Genomic DNA, 12,726 nt, shown 5'->3' on the forward strand with positions numbered 1-12,726 from the left:
CTTTATATTTAACCTTTATGTTAAATTAGTTCTCAATAAAAGGAGTATTATCAATCGGAAGAGAAAAGGTCAGTTTGAAATGCACTAATGATTTGTGGTTCTTTCATCTGTCCAACATTACCTTTCAATAATTATACGAGATGATTTCTGCAGATGTGTATAGTCCAAAATAACAGTTAATTTGCATGAACATTTCACTGGTAAATAGAAAATTGAATAGTTCGTACTTCCCATATAAATACCAATAACCAAGGTGGGAAGATGGCTCATCATAGATTGATAAACTAAAATCTAGAATTATTATGAATTGTCACGGAGTGAAATCAGTAAGTAATCTTGTAAAAGATGTGACCGGTATTAAATGGGTTTCCTACTTGTCATTAATACAAGTAGTCCTTTATGTACGATGACAGATATTAGTCAAACTTGGCCTTATTTCATCAGATTAAAGATGTTCGCTTCAATATATCAAACACTTTGATTCAATCTTGGTCGCATTGATCAATACAAACACTGCAATGGCGACATAATCATATTTGTAGAGAAACTACACGTGTGCATACTAACTGTGCTCTCACGCAATCTAGACATTGTTCCTTCAATATTGGGAACTGTTGATTTAATCGATGATCACTTATAGCTGAGGCAAAAATTTGCGTTATTTTCCATTGCATTGTATCCGTTCTCCTTTCATCTTTAATGTTTTCCAGTTTCTTCTAATGCAACAATGAAAACAAAATGTTGCCAAATTATTTGTCTCCTCAAGGATTTGACTTTAACAATATGCTTCGCGTCACAGCTGAATCTATCTCATTCAAGACAATCAAACCAAACCAGCAAGCAAACAAAACAATTATTTGTACATTTAGATAACAGTCTGATTGCAGTCACATTAAAATAAAAATAAAACAATCCTCTGTAAAACTTCAACCAAAAGTTGGTCGTGTGAGTCTCAACCTCTGTCATTTAAAAACAAAACAATTAACAAAAGGTGGAATAAGAAATGTAAGTTGAACCTCTGATTTATGTGCAGTACATATTTTACCAGATCACACTTGTATTTTGAACAGGAAATTTTATACGACCGTCATACACGTGAGGTTCTGCTAGATATAAAACTAGATTTAATCAGCCATTTGCTATATAAGGAAATGCCTGTACCACGTCAGTAATATGATAGTTGTTTTCCATTTGATGTGTTTGAGCTTTTGATTTTTCCTTTTGATAAGGAACATTTTCGTTTAGAGTTTTTCTTGGAGTTATGTATTTTTTGTTATTTTACCTTTTTTGTTATAATTAATACACTATCATCAGAAATTTAGACAACGAAATTAACAGCGCTGAATTATCATGCCAAAGACAATGATATACTAGTATACCTTTCTGTACAGTATGCCTTTCTGAACAGTATACTTTTCTGCACAGTATACCTTTCTGCACAGTATACCTTTCTGTACAAATAAAAAAAAAGTTCAGAACAGTTTACTCTTTCTTTATGAAAAGACATTGATCTCAGGTCTTGAGAATATAATGTATATTCTAAGATCTAATATTACCAGCTGATACAATTTCCTTCATTGAGGTAAAACTTAAAATGTGTCAAAATAATCAGCTTAAACTTGATTCTTTGAAATTCCAAGTCTAACTGTATAACAAGTCAATGAAATGGATGTTGAAAAAGCTTTGAAACTTAATTCTTTAAAGAGACAATAAAAGGTATTTTTTTTACATTTTCTTCTGGAAATATAATGTTCTCTGACGGGACAGAGTTCCATATTAGCTTTAGATGGGGTGTACCTCGTCTACTGAAAACGGAGAACTTGAACATATAAAAAGACGTCAGTATTGCTAAACCTCGAATGAAAATGTCTGTATCAAAGCAGGAAGAAGTAAAATCACAAAAATAATGAACTCCTAGGAAAATTCAAACAGGCAAGTCTCTAATCAAATGACAAAATCAGAAGTTCAAACACATCAATCAAACGGATAACAACTGTCATATTCCTGACTTTGTGCAGGCATTTTCTTACTAAGAAAATTGTGGTTTAAAGCTGCTTTTATAGATAGCTAAACATATCACTTGTAAGACAGTCGCATCAAATTCCATTATACTGACAACGATGCGCGAACAAAACAAACAGACACAATAGGTAAAAATTTCAAAAATAGGGGTACAGCAGTCAACATACTGTTATCATCATAATAACTATAAAAGCAAACAAATGTAACCAAAGCAAGAATGTGACAGTTGCAATTTTGATTGATACCGTTTAAGTTTTGTCGGTTTATATGGATTTCTCCACTGATTTTTTTCTTATTGAAATTGAATCAAATCAAGTTCGTCTGAGGGCTTTTCTTAATTTACCCTCATCAGGAACATAAATACAGTAAAACCTGCTCTAGAGATCACCTGCATTAGGCAAAAACCTGGGTTATAAGACCATTAATATTAGATCCCTCTGTAGTACATTTCATATAAATTGAACCTGTATTAAAAGAACATCTGTCTTAAGAGACCACGTTTTGCTCTCCCTTAAGTAGTCTCTAAAACCAGGTTACTCTGCCCCTCGCAATTTAGGTAAATTTTGCTTGAAGGGATTTTAGTTTCATACTAATTTCTATATACCAATTGGAATTTTGAAGAAAATATATTATTAATCATATGAGTACCGAAGCAGTGACTACTGATTTTGGATAATAGTAACTTCCAAAACATGCACTGTTTTACGGTTGTCCTATATATCCTCTTCTAATAAGGAAATAATTTTGGCTGGTTGTCTTGTCATAGACACAATTAATGGAACTTATGATAAAAGAGATTCTTTTACTACCTACTGGAGCTTAAGGTACTGACAAACACACTAATGTAAACTCGATGTTTTGCTCTAGATGGTGGATCAACCTGTCTTCAACTAGAATGTGTGGCAGTTTTGTCCACTTATTTTGTCCAGAAGAAATCTTACATTGTTGGCATTATACAAGGAATGCAATGCTGACACCCTCTTCACATAGTCGAAAACTAAACCAAACTATTCACGATTTTATTCTATACCTATTTATTGCCGTTTTTCATAGTTGAGACAAACGGTGATGTATGTATAGGTTTACATGCACCACTTTGTGCTATACAGCCAGTATGAGACATGTAAGTTGATTTATAGTGGCATCGTATGTTTTGCAAGACAATGAACAAAAACATACACAAAAGCTTAAATATTTCTATTGTTAATTATCTGTTTTGAGAAAAAAGTAAACTCCATGATAAGGAACTCCAAGGAAAGTTCAAATGGAAAGACCCTTATCAAATGGCAAAATCAAATGATACATTACATCAAACGAATAGACACCAACTGTCAAATTTAGTGCAGAAATTAAAAAAATAAGTGCCCCAGAACCTTTTTTGTCTTCGCAAATTTAGAAAAATAACCCTTTTTCAGCTTTTCGATAGCTCTCTGTGTGCGGTTTTTGGTAATTTGAAATGAATTTAAATCTAATAGTAATCACCATCGTATCTTTTTAAAAAAAGTTTAATTAATTAAAAATATACTTCCGACAAGAATGCGTCAATGGATCTCTTTTGACCACAGTACAGTTATTATCGTGCATCAACAGTTATGTACTCATACATTTGTTAGATACAAGCAAATTTGGATCTATTATTGTGAATAGCATGTTGATTCAAAGTTAAAACAACATTGAGGGCAAACCTACTGAAGACGGCCAGTTGTATGACGATATATGTATATATCGGTCTAATAAGCCTACCATTTAAGTTTCAAACAGGAAAAGTATAAAACATTATTTTTACACTTCTTCATTTCACAATTAAACAAGTATAAACAGTTTTGTGGTGTATTTCATAATACCTCGTTGAAGCTGAGTACTTATTAAAGAACCGCCTTTCAACTTCAAATCATGGTGTCTTTGTATGGAAATCGTGCTACTACGAGTGTCTTGTAAAAGATTTAGTTATAAATGAGCACTCAGGCAGTCTCACATGCAAATAAAGGCAAAAGTAGTATACCGATATTCAAAAGTCATAAATCGTTTGAGAGAAAACAAATCCGGGTTACAAACAAAAACCGAAAGACGCGTGAACTGTAAGAAAGAAAAGAACACAGGAACACTGAAGTGCAACAAAAACAAGCACGTTCATATGTCTGACTTGTTACAGGACATTTAAGAATGTGACCTACCGAATTAGACTATTTACTGGATTTGTAATCACATAAGCAACACGACGGGTGCCGCATGTGGAGCAGGATCTGCTTACCCTTCCGAAACACCTGAGATCACCCCTAGTTTTTGGTTGGGTTTGTGTTGTTTATTCTTTATTTTTCTATGTTGTGTCATGTGTACTATTGTTTTTCTGTTTGTCTTTTTCATTTTTAGCCATGGCGTTGTCAGTTTGTTTTAGATTTATGAGTTTGACTGTCCCTTTGGTATCTTTCATCCCTCTTTTAAGAACAAATGGTGGATTGAGCCTAGTGCAATGGCTAGCCAAACCGCGCGCCTTAAGACACTGATAAAAAATATATCGCAAAAATTAGCATGACAACATAGAGAAACGCACAAAAAAATAATAATAAAAGTATATAGACACAACAAAAAATGTCCATCGACTACAAACACCATATGATATCAAAACAGTAACACGCAAAAACATGCCATTTTGTCAAATTATAAGTCCTTCATGGCTTCAGTGGAAATAACATATATGAGGATTTACCTTGTTTGTATTGGATACATAAGCTTTACACAATTCGGTACAAACAACGGTACATTTCCGGTTCATCTGCATGTTCTGCAAAACATTTGATCATTAGATTGACAAACATTCTGTCAGCAGTGAAATAGGTCTTCAAAAATACTGTGAAACTGTTTACTCGCGTGTTAGTATTAACCATTTGTGGATTCTAAAAAAAAACTATCAGGATTTTAAATCTCAACTTTTTTCTAAAATCCATTCAATCAAAACTTTTGATTTTTCAACCCTGTATACCACCATTCCACGTTAAAACTGAGAAATAATTTGAACAAAATAATCCCTTATGCTATTTAATATTAAAATGGAAGCAAACCGTATAAATTTATTACTTTGGTAAACAATACGGAATACGTTCATTAACAATAAAAGTGAACAAAAAAGTAAAACATGCAACATAGAGGAACAATTGATCAGAATGCTGGAGTTTCTTATTGACAACATATTTGTTGAATTTTGGAGGAAGAATTTTGCAGCAAGTTGTAGGCATTCCTGATTGAACGAACTGTGCGCCTCTCATTGACAACCTTTTCTTATTTTCATACGAGTCAGAGTTCCTTCAGACACTTGTTCAAAACAATATGGTTAAATAAGTTTGATCACTTAATTTCACATTCAGATATATTGATATTTTTTTTTCCATTTACACTGCAACTATTTCTGCTTGTGTTATATTAAGGAATCCTCCAGAACTAGAAATTAAACATACAAAGGACACAGCTTCTTCAACGTCATTTTAGACTTATGCCTCGAATTTGACATAAGCGGTCATCTACGTACCAGAATCTAAGTCAAACAAGACGATATGATTTAGAAATGTCCCCCACCTAAGTAGCAATATACCAACTTCACCTACATAAGGTATATACATATCCTAACTCATTCGGTATTCGCATTACAAAACGTCAGCAGTGTATGAGTAGAAAGTTGATAAACCAAGCAGAGTTATGGTTATGAACGTCTAGTGTTGTGTGTTTTTCTAAAAAAAAAATAATCGTCGGAAGATAACAAGATCATGTTGGTAAATATTCCGTATTAACTTCCATTATAAAACATGATAGTCTTGAAGTATACGTTAAAGGTACTAACGTTGTTTGTCCTCTTAGGTACGTGGTATAGTGTTCTTTTATGAAGTTTTTGTAAATTATTAACCTTTTCTGTTTAGTCCATTTTTGGTAATACTCCTTAAACGTGACTAGGTACTTATAATAGTTATCAAAATTACCAGGATTATAAATACCCCAAATGTGTTGTTGTGCTGTGGTATTTTTTTGTATTCTTGCTTTTCATTTTTATTCATGTGCTTTGTCTTTATGGTATTTTGTGTTTCTTCGTTGACATATTTGTTTTTTATAGTAAAAAATAAAATTAAAAAAAATACTGAACTCTGAGGAAAATTGAAAACGGAAAGTCTCTAATCAAATAGCAAAATCAAATGATAAAACACATCAAACGAATGGACAACTGTCAAATTCTTGACTGTGTAGAGGCATTTTCAAATGTAGAAAATGATGGATTGAACCTGGTTTTATACCGCTAAACCTCTCACTTGTATGAAAGTGGCATCAAATTCCATTATATTTACAACGGTGCGTGAACAAGATAGACACAATTGTTAAAATAGTCAAAACATGGGTACAGCAGTCATCGCTGTGTCACAATCTCAAAACTAACAAATATTTAACAAAAAAGCACAACAAGCATATTTAGTTTTCTATGTTGTGTCATGTGTACTATTGTTTTTCTGTTTGTCTTTTTCATTTTTAGCCATGGCGTTGTCAGTTTGTTTTAGATATACGAGTTTGACTGTCCCTTTGGTATCTTTCGTCCCTCTTTTACAAATTTTAAATTAAAATCACATGCATTGCTTCGAGTCTTTGACGTCATAAAATGAAGACGTCACATATAAAGAAATATAAAATAATTTTGCCCTTCAATATTTTTTCAACAAAAATATAATTTCACATGGAAAATGGTGGTATAAAAGAGGGTTAAAAAGACAAAAATATATTAGAACAAAAGACAAACGAAAGAACATGCAATATAACACGTTGTAGATAATAAACAACGTCAGTACGCGTATCTTGCTTTACACCAAGACTACTATCATATATTGTTTGTGAAGGTGATACGGTATATTTATCAACACTGAGGTCTTGGTACCTTCCGATGAACTTTTTTAGAAAAAGGACAAGACGTCCTGTGACATAACCCTGTTCATCAACTTTCTGCTCAGACACTTGAATAGCAAATGAGTTGGTATAAGTATATTCAATATGCAGGTGAAAATGCCTGTACTAAGTCAGGAATATGACAGTTCTTGTCCATTCGTTTTTGATGCGTTTTGTTATTTGATTTTGCCATGTGATTATGGACTTTCCGAATTGATTTTCCTCTAAGTTCAGTATTTTTGTGATTTTACTTTTAAGTATATTGCTACTAAGGTGGGAGGAAATTGATAATTTCAAAATTGAAATCGTCTAATTAAGATCATATATAACACAATTTTGACTGTTGTTTTTGTTCTTTTGACTTTTGTAACCTATTGTGTCTGTTTGTTTTGTTCACACATTGTGTTAAATATAACGGAATTGCATGCCACTGACATACAAATGAGAGGTTTAGCTAGCTATAATACCAGGTTTAATCCACTATTTTCTACATCAGCAAAGGCTTTAACCACGTCAGGAATATGACAGTTGTTTCTATTCGTTTGATGTGTTTGAACTTTTTATTTGGTTTTTGAAACTTTCCAATTTGAATTTTCCTGGGAGTTCGGTACTTTTGTAATTTTACTTTTTAAATCCATAGTACTTTCAAGCAATAATAAAAACAGAACTTTTTACTTTAGTTTTTTCGTGGAAACCAGGTATAGTAGTGTGGTGTCATCAGTTTCATCAAAAAGCATAGTCAGGTAAACACGAATTGACTATGTCACTTTATTTCCAGTACCACCATGAGCATCATAACCTGAAACTCTGATAGTTCAGAGACAACAACAAAGAGCATCCCCTGCGAATGGCTAATTGATTGTTCGATGATTGCCTCATTTACAATAGCAAATATAAAATACATCTTCAGAACGATAATATTTTAAAGAATGGTTATTATACCCTGCTTTGTATTAGACTGATGTGTTTCGAAATTTTAAAGTTCCAAGTTACTCTGATCCCAAATGAACACATCTGCACTTGGTCCTAAATGTTGCATCATTGGAGCAGGAGTAGCAGATAAAAAAAACTTGGCAAGTATGCAACTATAACAGTCATAATAACGTTCGATAACTCTGCATGTGACTGGTTCAATTAGGATTTTTTACTGGTTACCTGATGAATTATTTAAAGAAAATTGAAAAATATGTTTAGTTCAACTCGGTTTATATCCATTCGATGTCTTCTTTTATGAATATAAAATGATATTGCAAATAATTTCATTGATAATCGGACAACACTAACCGGCATAGGTATTGTCAAAACATGCATCTACATGGGTATTTCCAAAACTTACATCGTGATTAGGTGCCATGTTTGTTTTCTTTGATCACGTTGATGTTATGACTTAATTAATACCTCCTTAATCTTGCTATGCCCAAGGCTATTGTTATAGTTACGATAACGTGTCATATTTAATTGCAATATAAACAGTGAAGATAAATTGAATTATGTGCATTAACAAAATAAGTGTCGAACATCCTCTAAGTTTGAAAATTATTTTTCGCCATTTTTCTTAATTTTATAAAAATACCAACAGCATGTTTAAGCTTGATAAAATGGAACCAATGTTCGATTACATGCTGCTTTAAGGTAAGACAATGACTGAAAACGCGAGCATCCAATAGTTATTTAATTTTCATTGTAAAAATCGTAAAAATTATATTTTTACCATGTCGCCCAACGCTGTCAATCTGGTCGCCATCTTGAAAAATAATAGCAGATTTTCTGAAAATAGCTTATTTTCAAATCAATTTGGAAGGGACATAATAAAAAATTTAACTATACTTTATACGATATTTCAAATATTTATGAATATAATAATAAGCAAAAAGACCCACAATTATTCCATCTGTTTTGTTTAAATCGCAATTTAAGGTTAAAGACGACAGAAAATCCAATATTTATCGTAGTTGTATGATTTAACAGTGTGAACTATCGAGGCAACAAGACAAATTTTCAAAAGCATTTGGATGGGAGAAGATCAAAATTTAAACTATTCCAAAAGGAATATTTATATTTCTAAATATATGAGGAATTACTATATAGACCCACACTTTTAGTATCACGAACTTAAAGTAATGTATTTCATCGATTTCGGAAAGCCCCTATGCATTTCTAAACATTTTACTTGGGCTTGATACGGGTGGGGTGTGACGTCACCAAAGACACGTGATGACTGCTATAGTTGGATATGCCAACCTTTAATTATTTAATTTGAACAAATCGGGTATCAAACACACGGCTTACTTCATTCGGAGTTGGAAAGCTGTCATCACTGAAACACAGCAGTCCAACACGAAAGGGAAAAGTGGGCATCACTTTTCTACTGAGTGTAGTACAATATATATAAATTCAGACTGATTACCAACCATTTCTAAAGATAGGAGTGTTTCAACATGATGACCAGCATAAGTAGTAATACCGAAAAACATTCCATATACATCCAACCATTAGATAATAAGGATATTTGTTCCATTCGACTCTAGCATTAACAGCAGCTAATTATATCAAAAAATCATATCATGTAATAGAAAATTATCATTGCTGTTTGAGTTTTGAGTATGTGTTCCGTGCTGGGGATCTCATCAGGATATTTATTTAGTTTTGTTAGTATAAAAACAACTTATCCCTTCTTTTCAGGTTTAAGTGAAAGTACAATATGAATGATGAATACTGCAATCTTCCGTGAATAAGAACCAAATATTAGATTACATTATATTCTTTATTACGATAACAATAGTACACTAGTTTTCCGTTACAGATCATATGATATAAAAACAGGCAAATGAAATTTCGTGCGTCCGAAGCTATTTTTATACATTCTGGAACGATGAATCCAAAAATAAGGAATGTCAGTATATTGTATGACTTTTGCAAACCTCCAAAGTTATAGGATGTACACAGTCAAACGTTCAGACTTGGGATCAGTGTACATTACATGTAATAGTTGTTTCTAGTTAGAAGAAGTATTGTATTAACATCAATGGGCACCATACCATTTGGGAGTACGGAACTTTAACGGTGATGACAAACATGCACATCCAGCACTAAACTGTTTGTAATAGTAAAACGCTAAGGTTCTGATTTAATCAAAGACACAATCTCTATATGTACATGATCATACCATGTTCAGTGTGCATGCCACGGCGTCTGTTTTAAAGAAAAACTTTACCAATTACCCTCGAGAAAATACAAAAAGGAATCAGAATACATACATCCGTGCCTAGGTTTGTAATAATTTATCTTTACACGAAAAACTCTTAACAACGATTTTTCGTTCCCTATTGTCAATTTTCCTTTTTTTGGAGGGTGTTGAATATCCTTTTGTACAATCATACGGTGCTTAATATCACAACGCTATTCCCGTGTTTGTTGTCACGTTTGGTTTTTTTTTATTTTAATGAACGTAATCTATGTCATGATTACTGGTAAATTCTTAAATCAGAAATTTCGTTACCACAAACTACTTAAAATCTTTACTAAATTCTTCCATAGATACAAAAATTTGGTTTAAACAAATAGAAATACATCTAACAATACGCAGAGTGGACGTGGCCGGGTACTTGTTTATCCCAATAACAAAAATATGTGTAATAATTTTATTACTGACTATGCGTTATGGAATTTGATCATTACTAAAGATCGTACGGTGACCTGTAGTTGTTTTAACTATCATAGTATCATTATATCTCTTGTGATTGGCAAGTACATCTTCTTGTTTTCATTTAAAACGTTGCAAATCGTTAAACCAATGTATATGTAAGGCCTAAATAGAACATTAAAATCTCAAGCATATATAAGGCCATTTTTTCGCTTATGAGTTGGCATCGGTAACAGTTACACAGCCTTAGTGGCCGGCTCGTCATATTCAGTAACGGGAAATCAAGCAGCAAAGATATGTACTTGTATGTCTACTTGCTTATATAGTGATGAGCATCAAATCTAAGTTGAGGACAGTATTTTGACAAGCATATACACATAAATAACAACAAAATAAACATTGGAGGACAGATGACCATTATCGATTGTCACCCTAGGTGAAGTTTTGTCATGACGAATGACGTTTTACTGGTCAGTGGACAGTTATAATGGTCATCTTCATCAAATTAACAAATGATTTACAGATACAATAAAATAATTGTCGTGTGAAAGGCCAACACCTTGTTAAAGTTGTAGGAGTTCGACAAGTGTATTCAAAAAGTCAACAGACAGACTAGTCGCTGCATGTTCAATGGACGTCTGCTCAATTGGTTTCTACTTAGTTATCAAAGTACTCATCTTTAAAAGATGTCTGAAAAATTAGATTTTACCAAAGACATATATAGATATAGGAAGATATGGTGTAAGATACACATATTTATACATGTCTCTGATTTTACCTACAAAGGTGTTTGGATTCCTTAGATGGTGACTCGAAGCATAAGTTTTGAATAGTTTAAACATTATTGAGATTCAAGATGTTATTTGTTTATCATTTGGTCTAATCTTAAAGGCATGAGACTGTATTTTCAACTTGAAATTATATATATATTTGAAGGCGAGTCGTGTTAAGCAACTTTTAGTTTATAATAATTCCTTTTTTCATATTTCACTCATAAGGGTCAAACAAAATATATCCCAAATCCAAATACACTAAAAAATTGGCAAATTACAAAAACACTTAAAAATTGGCAAAATACAAATACATTTAAAAATTGGCAAAATAAAATATTGGCAAAATACAAAAACACTTAAAAATTGGCAAATTAATGGATTAAGATAAAATGTACTGTTTTAGGGGAACTGTTTGATGGACATAAGAATATATTATTTTGGCGATTCTTAAGGTTGCATTAAAAATACTTTTTCATTGCTGAAATATTTTGTTTTTGTTTTTTCTTCTTCGTTTGTAATTATTATTAAAAAAACCTTGTATAAGTACAACTTTGGCCTTGCCTTGCATGTTATTAACACTGCTCGGCTATATGAAGTTTCATACCCACCCAATTCAGATTTAGAGATTATATGGGTTCGGTGCATTAGGTTGTGTGACGATGTTAAATATAAACAAAGAAATTATATTTGACGAATTCTCGTTTATCTTATTATTTCATTTTTTTTTTATATTTTTTTTCTACATCTACAACAAGCCATGCTTTTCAGAAAATAAAACATTCCAAATTTTAATATCACCAAGAATTTGAATATCCTCAGAGTATGATATAAATGGTCACAAGAAGAAGACCATCTTTTTATTTTTGTTTTAAAAGTGTTGTACGAATATTTGACCATACCGTAGAAATATCAGTATTTCTTTATACTGGTAGAACACTAAGGAAGATACCACGACAGTTCAATGACAAATGAGACTTAATGTCTATCCCATCTGTACTATAAGTTAGTCTAAATAATAATATTGCCAAATGTAATGTATGTTCATCATATATTTTAAAGAATACTGATAATGGACAGATATACAATTTGTACTCCTAATTAGTTCATTCACAATGTGTTTTCCTTGTATAACAATCTGAGCCGACGATTTTTTTGTCTTATGGCTGACATCGTTAGTGTCTAGTCCTGGACAGTTAAGACTAATTGTTTCCTCTCACGTCAATTACAGCATATTGTAAATGAGTCGTTTTCTGGCAGTTGAGCCCCCCTCGTTAATAAATTATAACCAACTATGATGCGGCTTTTTGCATTTGCGCCGATTTGCACTTCATTTGCGCCGATTTTTTCTTTCATTTGCGCCGATTTTTTTTTTCA

This window comes from Mytilus trossulus, chromosome 4, assembly GCF_036588685.1.
Source record: "Mytilus trossulus isolate FHL-02 chromosome 4, PNRI_Mtr1.1.1.hap1, whole genome shotgun sequence".
Classification (NCBI taxonomy): domain Eukaryota; kingdom Metazoa; phylum Mollusca; class Bivalvia; order Mytilida; family Mytilidae; genus Mytilus; species Mytilus trossulus.